Below are 16,317 nucleotides of genomic sequence, written 5' to 3'. Positions count from 1 at the left end.
ACCACCACGTTAGCCCCGCTGCGACTGAAATGGGAAGAGGAAATAGGTCGTCCATTCCATGATAAAGAGTGTGAACGGGTATTAGAGTAACCGCAAAAGGTATCTAGAAATGCCTGCTTCAAAAACAGACAATTTTTCATATTGCACCGTGCCTACCTCACCAGGTTCCAGCGCTTTCACCCAGATGCACAGTTAGTGTGCCCGAGGTGCCAATCCGCTGACGTGACATTTGTACACATGTTCTAATCATGCCCCACATTGCGACCATACTGGCAAACTATACACGAAACATTGCAGGAAGTTACAGTACTCTAAGACATCGACACTTGGGAGGCCAGCAGGCTGGGGCTCTTTCACAAGCGTAAAACTCAAAGTCCAAGCGCGCTTCATCTCCCTAGCTCTCCTATTGGCCAAAAGGGGGATCGCTATGCACTAGAGATCCCCAAGCGGAACACCTCTAACCGCTTGGGTGGGAGCGGTTAAGAAATGGGGCTCAGCGGAGGAGGACACAATTAGGAAGCAGTAGGCACAAGGCACACGCAAAAAACACATCTTCATGGAATGGTCCATGCTACTATACCAGTTCATCCAGCATAGGGTGGGTGTGCAGCAACCGGCGCTGCTCCTCAGTGCACCTGAGAGCCCCAATCGGGCCACACAACCTAGGTCCCTTTGTGGAAATGCGCCTTTTTAGGGGCCCACCGGTGCAGGGGTTCACCCTTATCTGTCCACTGGTCCTTAAACCAACAAAATAGAGATTGGGACGGAAGCTGGAATATCAAATAACAAGTTTATTAATCACTCATGAGTCTACATCAATACAACACCCTTGGGCACTGTAGGAGGTAGTACAATGAATACAGAAACCATGGTTCTTATACTGGGTTTGTTGCAGAGTAAGCATGGAGAATCAAATAGAAGGTACAGGCATACACAGGAATACCTATCGACTAACATGGTCAGACAAATATCACTTAGTCAGCAAAGTGGGATGGGAGATAGAACTGCTTATATCAATTGAAATAGCCTGACAGTTACATTCTAAAACAGGTGCATTCTAGCAGCTACAGGCCTTTCTGAGCTCATACATTGCTCTGGCTCAGTACTGAGGGAGTTAACTAAAGCTGATGACTCAAGCAGAACAAAAAGGCAGGCAACAGTGAAGACGCCAGAATCACATAGCTACCAAAAATGGGTGCCACAACCAAAATGGCTTCAGCTTATCCTAACAGCAATCGTCTGCGATTTCCACACCCTCTTGACGGAGGCGAGTCCCCGCGTCCGCAAGAGACGTGAACAGACAGTACTCCGGGAACGGAGCACTGAGACAGCACACAACACCACGGCCCAATAGTATCTACAACGGCTAATGAGGTCGTAGTAGAACCATTGCCCCCATCCCCTAGCTGATGAAGACACACGAAAAAGTAGTTCCCTTTGTCCCTAAAGAACAAAGCAGACAAACCATATCACTCGACCGAACTCCCCAAGTTTTAACCCCAGTTGGGCACTTGTGCAGGTTGATTCTCTCCTTTAACAAACCGACCTCCTCTCTCACGATATAACATACTGCAATCTATCTAGACCTACATAATGCCGCAAAATGTGCATGACTCCATTACATTTTCTCCCTGTTTTTACTTGCGCCCCAGGGCCTTCCCCAGGCTAATGTACTGTAACATATGGCTGTTAAGTCTTGATTAGTTATCATATGTGTATGCCTACCTACTGTGATACAATGAAATGTCAATAAAAATTGTTTTTAAAAAATGTGGGATTTCACAGCATTTGCACATTTCCAAAGGTAAGCCAATGTGTAAGAAAGAAAATATTTTGAAAATTGCTCTCTAAATCTTATGCTAGTATAGGTACACCCAAATTCAGAGAAGTACAAATAGCCACAGCTCCTAAACATCATATCTTGTGCCCATTTCAGAAATACATAGGTTTCCTTGATATCCATTTTCACTCTGCAGATTTCAGCATATGAATTGGTTTATGCTGGGTACACAATGAAAAATCATTATAGGGTGCAGCTCAGTTGTTGGCTCTGGGTACCTTCAGTTTTCGGAAAACCTACACCCTATATATCCTGGCAACCAGAAGTGCCTAGCAGATGTAAAAGTATATTGCTTCTGCCATTGTGACAAAAAGTTACAGATGAAAAATTTGTCACGTATGGACGTTTTTTTCCTACTAATTTTCGGTATTTCCTTATTTCAACAGTTAGTTTCTTTGGGAAATTTTGGATGGATCTACACATATGACCCCTTGCTAGATAAGGAATGTTGTCTACTTTTCAGAAATCTATAGCTTTTCTGGATCCTCTATGGGGTTCACATTGGTTTCCACCACAAACTGGAAGTAGGTTGAGAGCATAATATAAAGGAAAAATTTCTCTCTGAATTTCCTCTTTGAAAAATGCCAACTGCTGTAAAAAAATGTGGTCTTTTTATTCAGCTCTGCATATTCCTGAAAGCTGGGAAGATGGTGACTTTACCACAACAAACCGTTTGTAGATGCAATTTTTAAGAAAAAAAACAAGACATTAATCCAGAGTACTTTTTTCTTATTATTCCCCAAAAACTCAAAATGTTGCGATTTTTTGCCTACTTTCTCCGTCAACTCCAGGGTAATCCACAAACCGCGGGTACTTTTAGAATCCCCAGGATGTTGGAAAAGAAGGATATAAATTTGGCCTGGATACCTTACGTGGGGAAAAAAGTTATGGAGCCCTAAGCGCAAACTGCCCAAATAGCAAAAACAGGGCTCACACTGGGGGGAGGTATCTGAACCTACCAATTGATTCTGCGAAAACTCCTTGTTTCTGCATTGCAGAATATAATGAGCTTTGGTTTACATATTGGAAATCTAAATCATAAAAGCTAATTCCATGGGATTTAAAAAAAATACTTTTCTTCTTAAAACAATGGAAAAACAAGAGTGTCAGCTACTGATGCCAAACAGTTTGGAGAAAAGTCAATAATACATGTAAGCCCAAGCGAGGACAAACTCAGCAAGACGTTTAGGAAAAATAGTCAGTTTAGCAACACTTAAGAGTCACCAAAGCTGGAAGCAATGTTTACATATGTTTGGTTGATTCCGTGCTTTCTATATTTCAAAGCATTTTTCCTTTTTTTCCTTTTCCTTAAAAAAATCTTCACTGAAGTATTCATGAAACCTGTGAATGATTATGGTAAAAGTTCATTTTCTAAGACTCTTTCGATTAGATATTTTTTAAACAAGTGTTTACAGGGCTTGGCTAGTGTTTAAAAGTATCCCTAAAAGTTGAGTGAGTGAGGGGAATATAGCAGTATGGCCGATCTAGCGTTCATCCGAGACACCTCTTTCACAAGGTACATTTTGAATAATTTCTTGGGGCATTCATGTCTGATGATATATGATCCTTCATTCTGAGTGTGCAGAAAAATGCCATTTCAGACGCCAGCATCACTTGATCCCAAATTGAATTTTCAAGTTGCGTTGTAATTTTGCAAATTACCTGAAATTTCTCATGGTACCAATTTTTTAAGGCTATATCTGCCAAAATTTGGGGATGGACTAAAGCTTGGGAGGAGAGGAAAATTGATTTCACCTTGCAGTAAAAGTGAAACCACAGAACGCACAACTCCTCAAAGAGTAAAATGCAGGGTAACAATTTCCCTGAAGAGGCTCACTCTTAATTAGGACAGTAGTCTTGTGCAATAGGTGCAGGCGAGGCATTTTTTTAAATATTATGAGCAATACAAATACGCATTAGTATGTTAGTTTCCACAAATGAAACAGCATTCGACCACTGACTGCAGTGCTGTCTAAGGCAGCTAGTATGCGATTAACTGCTCTCTAAGTAGGTCTCATATGTTTGCTATTACATTGCCTCGACATGTTAAATCAACCTTTTACTTCTAACAAAGACAATATGACTCTATCAATGATATTCTTACTTTGGTATGATGCATCCCATATTATGTCGCCAATTATACATATATCAAGAAGGGAGAGCTCATCATTAGTACTATATTGTACTTCCAAAACCATCTTTAGGTGAAGCTTCACAGCTAAACCTCTGCCAATCTGAAAAACGAAACTAAAAAAAGTATGTGTCACGCAGGTAAGTGTCAAGCAACGTGCATGGGTCTGGCAATTGAGCCACCATTGATAAGTAAAATAAAACATCCCCCCAAAATGATTTCATACTCTGCAAGATAAAGCAAACGCCTAGTGAATTGATAGCCAGATCAGGAGGTCATTCTTAGTGGTAGACTGTAGAGGTTTAGGATTGCTAATCTTTGTCCTGCCAGGTTCAGTTTGACCACAGTTTAATGCTCCCCATCATCGGATCACTGAGAGGGAATTTGTGCACTAATAAAGGATGGGGATTCTACTTTTATCCACTGCAGCACAAAATACTATGGGTACACAAACGAGGTTTCAGGTGGTAGATTCCTGGCATATCATTCTAGTTCTTGATATGCACAGGAAGACCCTAAATATAGATCAAGTATGTCAAATATTTGTAACCTGGGTGTAGGAAGGTGGATATCTGACTATATGGTTACCCAACTTTTTGTCTAGTGTTTAGCTGGTTTTTGATTTAGTTGGCCTGGGGTCCTGCTAATCAGGGCCCCAGGCTATCTGCTCTCTCTGTAACATGGACTACATGTACTTTAGGTACATCTCCAAGTGGATATTGGGTCACCTTGTGAGCCCCTGTATAGTGTACCATAGGTACCCAGGGCATAGGTGCATCCAAGGCCTACCAGGGGCTGCAGCATGTATTATGCCACCCCTGGCTGGCCATCCAAACTGACACAACTGGCTGATCACTCAGCAGGGGTAAGGTTGTGTAATCACCCCTTGCTTAGGTATAGTATTCCTATACCTACCATTATATATAGACACATATACACCTATAAGTCACTCCTATGGCAGCCCTTGACAATCCTGAAGGCAGAGTGCTTGGTTTTATGTGAGATGGTGCTCTAGCATTAGCTGAGCCTGTCTGCAACTTTCGGAACCATGTCCTTATAGCTGTTATATGATATAGCCATACCATATACTCTTAAGTGCATTATAATCCTCGGGGTTAATGCTAACTTTGGTTTGGCTTTATCAAAACATGTCGTGTAAGGTGTCACACGCTTTGGAATACTACCCCCCTCCTCCGCCAGTCCTGGCGGCGGGGGTAGCATTACACCCTTATAGAGGGAGAAGACATGTAGTTGTAGCTTTACCCGGTTAAAGTTAAACAGAGCCTCAGCATCACAAAATGGATGCTGCTGCCACAGACACGAGTCTGACCACCTGCTGCTGGACGAAACTCCGGCAGGGGAGGCCTGGACAATAGGTTTCCTGCCTTGGGAGGTGCTAGCACCTCCCCAGACAGGCTATAGTGTATTGGGGCAGGGTGGGTTGAAAGAAATGAGACACTGCCTGGGGCACACAAGGTGCTCCATGCATAGCCCGGTTCAAACCCATTGCTGGGGCACTCCAGCCCCAGCTCTGGCGCGAAACTGGACAAAGGGAAAGGGGTGTAACCACCCCCTTCCCAGGTTCCACTCATAGGAGGGACCAAGCAGGTAATCCAGGCCCTTAGATTAGTATAAAGCTAGGAGCAGTGTCTAGAGACATTAGAATCCTGAACTGAAACTCTGAAACGAAACTCTGGACCTTCGACATTCTACTGCAACTAGAAGACTGAAGAATCTCCCTTGTAGTCAAGGAGTGACCACCCTGTGCAAACAGGCACCATCAGTGACTTGCCGGTTTGCTTTGTCAATGCTTCCACCGGAACCCGAAGACTTAGCGATGCAGCCTCTAGACTTCCAGACTTCTCTGACTCCGACCTACATCCACAGGAAAGCTGAGACCCGTGGCGGACACGAGAGACGTGGTACCGGACAACCGGCAGTACCTGCTTTTTGCTAACTGTGCAGCTTCTGAGGCGTCCTCGAAGTTGTGCATTGGGACTTGAGAAGCCCTAACCCCGAGCAGTAAGTGCACCGAAGGTCAGCCCTCCACACTCCATGAATGCCGCGTGGGGCCTGTGCCTGCATTTCTCCTCAACGTGTCTTCGCGGTTGCTAGCCCGTTGGCTAGTGGCCCTCCTGAAGACATCCTTTTGAATCAACACCGCTTGCCTGGTTGCTCTGGGCTTGCTCCTGCTTTTCTGTAAAGGGGAAGCTCCCCAAACCTTGCTGGTCTAAACTGAAGCCGATCTTCGCTTCCTGCGTGGGTTGCCTTTGCCAAGGCTTGTTGACTCCAATCCGGAAGCCGACACCGCCAACAGTGAGATCCTTTGTGGGACAGTCCGTATCCAGCTCCTGGTTGTCGTCGACGCCTCGTGGTCCACGTGGCTGCAGAGACAAGCTTCGTATCTTTACCTGATTGCATTTCGACATCGCCTGATTCCTTCCTGCTTCCTGCCTGGTCACTGGCTAGTGACCCAGACTCTGTCCCCTCTTCTTTCAGGTTCTTCACTGCTCCGATCCACCCTTGGATCCACCCGGACATCTTCCTCCTGGTCGCCTGCAGCATCTTTTTGCAGCTCTCCATAGGATTCGACGACGAAACCCGACACGAAAGAACACCTATGCACCCGGCTTCCCTGGGTGAGGTAACTCGAGTACTCCGGTGCTCCCGTGGGTAACAACTATCCAAGTGTCCTAGTTTAATCGGGTTTTCCCGTATTCCATCCGGAAGTGTCCGAAATCAACTACTTTGTAACTTTTATGTTTCCATTGAAAGTCTATGGTAACTCGCGTGTGTGTTTAGACACTGCACACGCATCCTGTGGGACTCCTACTTCCTAACCTTTGGTTGTCCAGTGTAGCCCCAGCGATTCTCTAGGCCCTAGGCCTATTCACCTTTCCTGAAGTGGTTCTTATACCACTTACTTACTATATGGTTCGTGAGGCCCCTAGGGCAGAATTGTGTTTGTGAAACTTATAGTACGCTTATTGAGTAACTTGTGCTGTATCTCAAACTCTGACCTCATAAAGAGTACAGAGGGGTTGTATTAGTAATAAATACATATATATTTGATATATACCTTGTGTGGTGTCCTTTCATTTGGTATTCAAGGGGTTATTATTGGTAAAACAATTGGCTTTATGTGCTCTCTGAAGTATTAGCCTAAGACTGCTTTGTCCATGCTACCACTAGGATAGCTGGTCTATAAGGTTGACTTTACAACCATCAGTTTGGACTGATACAGGGTGCCCACTAGAATAGTGGACATCACATATCAGGCCAACTTCTCACATTGGTGTGCAGCGGTTGGGATAAGAGCTTGCTGATTGTTTTACCATAATATCTTGAGATATCATTTGAAAGATCACATTAAGGTACCTAGAGGTATATATAAATCAAGTCTTAAATACTTAAGTTCTACTGAACTTAGTTGTTGTAGAGCAAAGGGCCTAGCCCACCCTGACTACAACTCCTAGAGAGGTTTAGTAGGTAACACTTAGTGTAGGTAGGTGCACACACCACACCTCACTAGATCATCTCTCTGAGAGCAGAACAAAGTGGATCTCTCCCAGTGGAGGTAGATCCTTTAAGGATACCTTCCAGATATGATACCCTAACCTTCCATGATTTGAGGCACTTGTGCACATCTAGGAGGTTAAAACAGGGTTCAAACCCTACTCTCAAGCACCTGATAGAGCTCATGGAAGAATATGATGCTAAGAAAGCATCTCACCCAGGTCCTTCAGGCAATGGAGAAGAGGGTCATCCATCAGCAGAAGATGCCTCTGATGAAAATCAAGAGGAGGATGATGATGATGATGTTAACCATGACCTGGTGCAAGTAGGCATACTTACCCAGGCCAACCTAAGTCTACATGGGACTGGAGAGGGCATAGTACCATACAGACCCCCAAGCAGGCTTAACTCTGAGCACAGAAGGAGGAGATCCCTATCCAGGGAATCTCATCACTCTGGTGTCTCAATTGGGTCAGATGCTATCAGGAGAATGTCTTCCCCTGAGAGAAGAGAACATCAGGCCAGAATGAGAGAAGTCAATCTGAGGATTGAGAGGCAAGAACTTGCCCTAGCCAAAGAGAGACTTGCTCTTGCAAGAGAGCAACAGTTAAATGGGTTAGAACCCACCGGTAGCAGCAATATCCATAAGGATAAGGATAGGTCCTATGATAATAGAAACCTAAGTTAGATTGTCCCTCCCTACAAGAGTGGGGGTGACATCCACAAATGGATAACTGCTTTAGAGATGGCCTGCAAAGTACAGCAGGTACCTTAAAGTCAGTGGGCAGCAATCTTATGGCTCTCCTTTTCTGATAAAGGCAGAGATAAGCTCCTCACAGTTAGTGATGAGGATGCGAATAACTACCAAGCCCCGAAGAGTGCTCTGATAGATGGGTTTGGCTTAACCACTGAGCAATATAGGTTGTTGTTCAGGGATACCCAGAAGACACAGACTCAGGACTGGACTGATTTTGTAGATTGTGCTACTGAGGCTCTGGAGGGCTGGTTATTGGGCAGCAAAGTACATGACTATACAGGATTGTATAATTTGATTATGAGGGAGCAGATCCTTAGTAATTGTCAAAACCAGCTTCTACACCAGCACCTGGTGGACTCTGATCTGACCTCTCCCCAAGATTTGGGTAAAAAGGCAGACAAATGGGTAAGAACCAGGATTAGGCCTAAAAATCAGGGTGGTGACCAGAAGAAAGATTCTGCCAAACCTCAAGAGAAAGGTGGGGATAAATCCAAGGACAAGTCCCCTACAGGGCCCCAAAACTCCAATGGGGGTAGTGGGTCCCAAAACACTTCCTCTAACCCTAAGAAACCTTATTGCCATGTCTGTAAACAGCCTGGCCACTGGAAGACTGACAGTAGTTGCCCAAAGGCCAACAATAAGGAAAATATTCCTCCAAGTAGCACTCCCACACCTCCTGTTTCAATTAGTAGTAATCCCCCAGGTGGTGGGAGTACCCCCAAAAGTGTGGCTGGGTATACTTGGGGAACTCAGGTGGACTCTGGCCTAACCAGGTCCCCTCTCCAGCCTGTGAAAATGGCATGGGGTTTGTTAACTTCACTGCTTGTCCCAACACTTTCGGCAAGTACAGACAGGAGCCCCTCATCAATGACCAGAAAGTTGAAGCCTACAGAGACACAGGGGCTAGCATCACTATGGTGACTAACAGTCTAGTCCCCTCAGGACAACCTTTACCTGGGGTCACCTATCAGGTGATCAATATTGATGGAGTGCAGACAGATCATACCATGGCAGTAGGAAATCTCAGCAGGGGAGGTGTCACTGGCCCAAAGAGAGTGGCAGTGTCTAAAAACTTGCCTGTAGATTGTGTACTGGGAAATGATCTAGAAATCTCAGCTTGGGCTGGGGTAGAACAAGAAACCCATTCCAAAATGGTAGGCCTTCCTGAAAAGGTTAGTGGGGCTGTGATGGAGCTACCTGGTTTAGCTATAGGAGAGACGGGTCAGGGATTCCCTCCTTGGACGTCACCTACCCAGTCGGTCTTTCGCCAGACTTCCTTTCGTCTCTCCTGTAGTCTCTTCCCGCATACTCCCTCTATTTATGTCTCTCCTTCTCTCCTCTCTCAATGTATTGAGACTGAACTATTTTGTCTGATGCCCGATGGAGCTACCTGGTTTAGCTATAGGGGAGATGGGCCGTGGACTCCCTCGTTGGTCGTCACCTACCCAGTCGGCCTTTTAATAGACTTCATTTCGTCTCTCCTTGTTGTCTCTTCACCTATCCTCCCTTTCTCACCTTCCCTGCCCCCTCCCCTATAACGCTCCACTTATTCTTCCCTCCATGTTCTTTAAATGTTTTCCCATTGAGACCTAGCTATTTGGCCAATGCCCGGTGGAGCTACCTGATGGCTATAGAGGAGATGGGTTTGGGGACTTCCCCCTTGACCGTCACCTACCCAGTCTGACTTTGGGCAGACTTCCCTCCGTCTTTCTGCCGTATCTCCCTCCTACCCCTTTACCCTTACCCCCTTCCCCTCTACACTTCACTTATCTCGTCTTCTATGCTCTTGTAATTGTTTGTCTAGTAACTGATGTAAATTGGAACTGATGTAATCTTGTAATTTTGTGGAACCTCATGTAAAGCGCTCTGATACCTCCAGGTCTAGCCAGCGCTATATAAAACTCTTAAAATAAAGAAATAAATAAAAATTGGATGAAGCTCCAACCCCAACAAAGGTGCAAAAACAGGGCAGCAAAATAAGTCAATGGGAAGATGATGCACCAATAAGAAGGGGCACACACTTAAGGTATGGGAGGGGGCTAGGCACAAGTTGGGAAGAAGAGGCTAAAGGTAACATTGGAAATTCAGGATTAACCCATTGTTGTCAATAAAGTAATCTTTTCATATCACTCCATTATATCTAAAGCACCTTGCATCATTATTCTTAATGTTAACTGTTTAAACAACAAAACAACAAAAGGATGCATCAGGCTTTAGTAGAATGGCTGGAAATTAGAAACCCAGACTTTGGTCAAGACACTCGTTTGGTAAGGGGTAAGGAAAATAGGATTTGATGTTCCTGGATGGACCAGCTATCCTTTTCATTTTTCTCTTCAGCCACATGTGGGGGTTGCAATTATGATACAAAAAAAATGTGCTCTGATTGCTACCACTAAGCCCATACATGATACACATGGCAGAAGGATCATTGTACCCTTGAAAGTAGGGCTACAGCTTTTGAATATAGATTCAATTCATGGTCAAATACAAAACAACCTTGTTTCATTGCAAAAATAAGGCAGACAGATATTTAGTGTGTAATGGTGGGGATATTAATTTCTTATCATATAGGCTAGCCTCCAGTAATGGAAAACAGGTGTAAATTAAGATGCACACTCAATTATTTTTTTCAACAGGTATGTTCCACTTTGCGGTTTTGATTCAATGGAGATACATTGATCTCAAGGGGAGCATTCCTGCAAATCAGGCAGATTTAAGCCTGCCTCTCAAATAGACCATTTATTTTTTAATTTTAGGTGCTCTTCCAGTTGTTTGTACTCTCCTTTCTGTGATGGGAAGCAGTTCTCATATATTTATATGTTTTTTTTCTTTTTAAATAGAAAATCTCTTCCAGCTCATGCTAATTTTACTTTGCCAGACGGCCTTTGCTTGTTTTAAATGCATTTCTATTTGAGCTTTCTCTAGTGGATCATTCTAAGAGACATCCCCTTTTTTCTCCATCCCAAAGCATGTGCACCCTATTTATATTTTTCTGTTAATATTTCTTTTGTAAGGATAATATCCTCCAAAAATGATTTTGCCCGATTCAAAGGAGCAAGAATGGCTTTGGTAGAATTTAATATGAATTTAATATGAATGCCCTTTCTTTCTCTATCAATAGGTGTTGTGCTTGAAAACCTGTTCTTCTATCACCTTTAAATATTGATATGATTTAAAGGAAATACAATTGTCCTGCATTGTGGCCTTAAAGATTTTCCATGCAATGTATACACCAGCAGAAGCATTGTTAAGCCAAAATTAGTCTAATATTTATGCTTTGGTTTTAGAAATAAGTTATTTCTCTAAGAGCAAAGTTTTCTCCAACCTCCATCAATAACTGTAGTGGCTCAATATCCTAGGAATCTAGAATCAGGAGCCAGCTTGTAGCTAACTCTAAGATCTGGAAGAGCAGCTGAAACAAAACAATAGTCTATCCGAGTGGCAGGCTTAAATCTGCCTGCATTGAATGGAGTAAGTGCTCAAGTCAAAATGAATTTATCTCTATGGATCTAACAACTCTAAGGTAAAGCATACCCATTGAAAAACTATCATACTGTGCCTCTTAAACACTAACTGGTAACCTTATTTTTGCAATGAAGAAGTGTCCTTGTGCATTGGATCATTAAATGAAACTATATTCAAATGCTGTAGCCCTACTTTCAAAGGTACAATGATCCATCTACCATGAGTATCATGTATGGGCTTAGGGGTAGCATTCGTGCCACAGTTTTTATTCATCAGAATTGCAACCCTGTGTAGTCTCTTGTGGTGTTGCTCTGCCATCTTGCAATGAAAGCCAAAGTATGGTTAAACAATACTGCCTGCGCCAGGCTACTACCTATGGATGGCTTCTTGCTCCACCCCTCTCTTGACATTTTTCAACTACTGAGAACAGGTGGAAAATGTCAGTCTAGCAGTCCCCCAAATCTGGGGAAACATACAGGTTTTTTGTCTGGGGCTCCTGGGTCCATATAGTTACTCCCCATGCCAGGAACAATAAAAAAAGAATTTAGTTGCAGGAATACCAGCTGGAAACAAGGTTCCAGACACTCAGCACCCTCACAACTAACACCGGTTAACTTGTAATAAAGGCCTTGGTGATGTTTGGGTCATCATTTTACATCCTTGTACAATGCCATTGGAACGTAAACAGGTCAAGCGATAAGCTGGGCAAGCCATGCATTAGAAACACTCACAAGAATGTGTGAAATTAATCTTGAGTCCGAAGAAGGTGTATTAAGAGTCCTTTAACAATGCCATTCCTGTAGCCCAGATTTCAAACCAGGTGTTCTTTCCTTCTCTTCTTCTTGAACAAGAGCTGTCTGTCTTTTTAAGTGATGCACTTTTTGTTCTTTCTTCTGCTACTCCCCAATACACCACCTTTTCACTAAAAAGCATGAGCACCAATTCTCATTAATTTATACTATAAAATCTATGGCTTTTTAGCAAATGAAACTGCCCTTTTGCTAGCAAAACATCTGTCTCAGCCCCTGGGTACATTAGTTGCTTTAAAAAGTCTCGAAAAAAAATGATATGTGCATTGTGTTTCCTGGCTGGTGAAACTCTCAAAAATATGTATTTCCCGGAGAACCATTGTTGATACAAACATATCATGTTTTACATCTGTATACCAACTCACTGCTATGTACCAACCTCAATTTTCTGCACTTCGCCTGATAATAATCAATATTCTGTAATTCCTGTTTCCTGGTTTTAGTATTTACTTTGTCCTCCCAGACACTGTCCAATAGCCCAATCTCTTCCGAAATGATTAAAAGCAAAGTCACCTGTATTTAATTTTTGTTTCAGTTACTGCATATTCCTCTTTGTAATACTGGCAGGGGCGTTGAGAAAAAAAAAAGAATCCTGATTTGACTTGTTGCATCGAATAAGAGTGTTGTTTATATAATTTAAACAAGGGTACTCCCAAAATTTAATTTTAGGTCTAGGTGGGGGGGGAGTGAAAAGACAAACACTAAGAACTAGAGCCTCTAAACTGACCTATTTATTTTTTAAAACATAGACTGAATCTAATCAATTCACAGAGGATGCAACATGAATAAAGATATTCAATAAAACATGCTATTCTTTAGTTTTCCATTTATTTTCATTTTCATAATTTGAAATAGAGAAACATTTTTTGTAACATTTTTCATATTTTTTAAGACAAAACAGATAAATAATTCAGTGCAAAAAATTCACTGTTTACAATAATAAACTTGATATGGACCCCACGACTATAAAGTGCTGTCAATCTATCCATCAGTCATTCCACATCATTCACTCAAAATCATGCATACTCACACTGTGACAAAATACAATGGAAACAAACAAAGGACAACAGTACATCTGAGAGCCCAAATGGTCTTTGCAGTTAAGTTGGTTATATCCGGTTTATGAGTTCTTTAATCGTTAGCTTCTTTCTCCTTTTTGTCTTTTATATGTGGGTCTCAGGTGTATAGGCCCTATACACCTGAGACCCACATATAAAAAGACAAAAAGGAGAAAGAAGCTAACGGTTAAATAACTCATAAACCGGATATAACCAAGTGAAAGAGAAGTGGGCACTTAACTGCAAAGACCATTTGGGCTCTCAGATGTACTGTTGTCCTTTGTTTGTTTCCATTGTATTTTGTCACCAGTGTGAGTATGCATGATTTTGAGTGAATGATGTGGAATGACTGATGGATAGATTGACAGCACTTTATTGTTCCTTTGTGGGGTCCATATCAAGTTTATTATTGTAAACAATGCATTTTTTGCACTGAATTATTTATCTGTTTTGTCTTAAAAAATATGAAAAATGTTACAAAAAATGTTTCTCTATTTGAAATTATGAAAATGAAAATAAATGGAAAACTAAAGAATAACATGTTTTATTGAATATCTTTATTCATGTTGCATCCTCTGAGAATTGATTAGATTCAGTCTATGTTTGGAAAAATAAATAGGTCAGTTTAGAGGCTCTAGTTCTTAGTTTTTACCGAATAAGAGTGTTTCCTTTCTGACCATAAAAGCCTTTTATGAACACGTGAGGTAAAAAACGTGTTACAACTGGGCACAAAGGATCGCTTGGTACAGTGTTATTTCGGAACATAGCTGTTAGGCCTGGCATCTTTTTGCGTATTTCCCCAGTCTTTTTGCTTTCTGGACTTCTGTTTTCAATGGTATGTTGGACTTTGTTTTGCTGCTTTATTGCCTCTGCGCACTGTCTCACTGCTCTTCAGTGTTAAATTGCAAGTGCTCCTGCAGGAAATTGTGTTTATGGATTGCTGTTACCATGGTTGGCATATTTGATCTACTAAGTCCCTAGTATAGTGCACTGTGTGTGCCCAGGTCCTATAAATCAAATGCTATTAGTGGGCCTGCAGAACTGATTGTGCCACCCACACAAGCTGCCTTTTAATGGTGTCTCAGACCAGCCACTGCAGTGTCTGCATGCAGTTTTTACTGTCATGTCGACCTGGCAATTGGCCACACTTCCCAGGCCCTAATCTTCTCTTTTCTTACATGTAAGGCACCCCTCAGGTAGGCACAGGGTACCCTATAGGCAGGGTGCAGTGTATGTGAAAGGTAGGATATGTCCTGAATAGGCCTAGTCTGCATTTAGAGTGGTGGGAGGAGGTTTCACTAGCACCTGAATAGGCAGTTTCTCCTCTGCAAAATGCTGTCTTCACCTCCCGTAGTGAATCTGGGCCAGAGAGGGCAGAACTGGTTTGGACTGGGCTCAGAGACCCTTGCCACAGAGAAAACAAAGAGAAAATGTGGTATAAATATTGGAGCCCTGACCCCAGGACTTTAGAACTCTTTTGGATCAAGGAACCTGCAGAAGAGCTGGAGAAGCTGTGAGGAGGAGCTAACACTTTGCTGTGTGCTTTGCTGTGTTGGCCTGCAGTGGCTGCTTTTGTCTTGGGCAGAGAAAGGACTGGACTGGATTGAACTTCCTGCAACTTCTTTGTTTGAGTTTCGCCAAAGGTTTGAGGTAGAGCTTGCCCCCTGTTCTAGAAGTCTCAGGAACAGCAAAGACTTCAAGTTCATCTGCTACCTGTGAACTGTGTGTTTTGTGCTGCAACAGAAGATAAAGCAACCCGAAGATGTCCTTAAGGCACAGCAGAGGGCACCATCACACCTCGCACCGCAACCTTGGTTTCACTGAAGATACCGCCCGCTGCCACTGAGCCGCTGTTTTCACCATGACCTATGGGCACTGCACTTTGCACAGCCTTGCTTCACACTGCCACCCTGGTATCCTCGACTACACTTCACGCTGATATTGACGCCACTGCGTGCACTGTGGTTTGAGGACACCGTTCATAAGTTACAGGACACAGCGCCGTGTCCCACACTGCAAATCTGGCCTACCGACACAGGCCCCATCGACTCCGGTGCCTCAGCTGACAGCGCTTCAGCAACAACGATGCTGCTGCTTGCACTGACCTGCTAGCACTGCATCGAGCCCCACTTCGCACTGCAGCCCTGGTCTCACTCATGCCACTTGACGACCATGACTGAGCCGCTGCCTGCACTGCGATCTGAGGGCACAGCACGCCGCACCGCTGCACTTTGCACCGCATCCCTGATGCCGCCAGCGCTCCTAACATCAACCACACGGAGCTTGATCTGCAACGCGTGCAACTTCAAGGGCCCTACGAATCCTACACCGACCTCCGGAACCAGTGCCTGCCGACGCAGACTCTTCGGAGCTCACAGCGAGGTCCCCGACATCCTGCCTTTGTAAAGGTACTGTTTTGCGGGTCTTCCCGACACGTAGCTGACCTGCAACGCCGCGGTCAACCAGAACTGTTTGGATTTCTTATTCACGACAGCTGTGATAGCCCCGGACGAAGCTATCGACTTCAAGAAACTGTATTTTTTGTCTACTTTTGTTCATTGATATTTCTGAGAACTGTATAGTGGATTTTTATCGTTTTTGGTCTTGTTGTGCACAGATAAATATTGGACATTTTTCTAAAACTGGTGTGGTGTCCGTTTGTAGTGTTGTCAGTGTATTAATGCTAGTTATGTGCAAATGCTTTACACACTGCCTCTGAAATAAGCCTGGCCAAGAGGGTG

General features: G+C 43.4%; 1 protein-coding gene across 1 annotated transcript in view; it reads right to left on the bottom strand.

Annotated features, from left to right (window-relative positions):
* Nucleotides 1–16,317, bottom strand: part of DGKQ (diacylglycerol kinase theta) — a 1,232,715-nt gene that overhangs the window by 390,501 nt on the left and 825,897 nt on the right. The window lies entirely within an intron of this gene.

This window comes from Lissotriton vulgaris, chromosome 3_1 (genome assembly GCF_964263255.1).
Source record: "Lissotriton vulgaris chromosome 3_1, aLisVul1.2, whole genome shotgun sequence".
Lineage (NCBI taxonomy): Eukaryota > Metazoa > Chordata > Amphibia > Caudata > Salamandridae > Lissotriton > Lissotriton vulgaris.
Note: the sequence above shows the minus strand (reverse complement) of the source record. Positions and strands in the feature narration are given on the sequence as shown.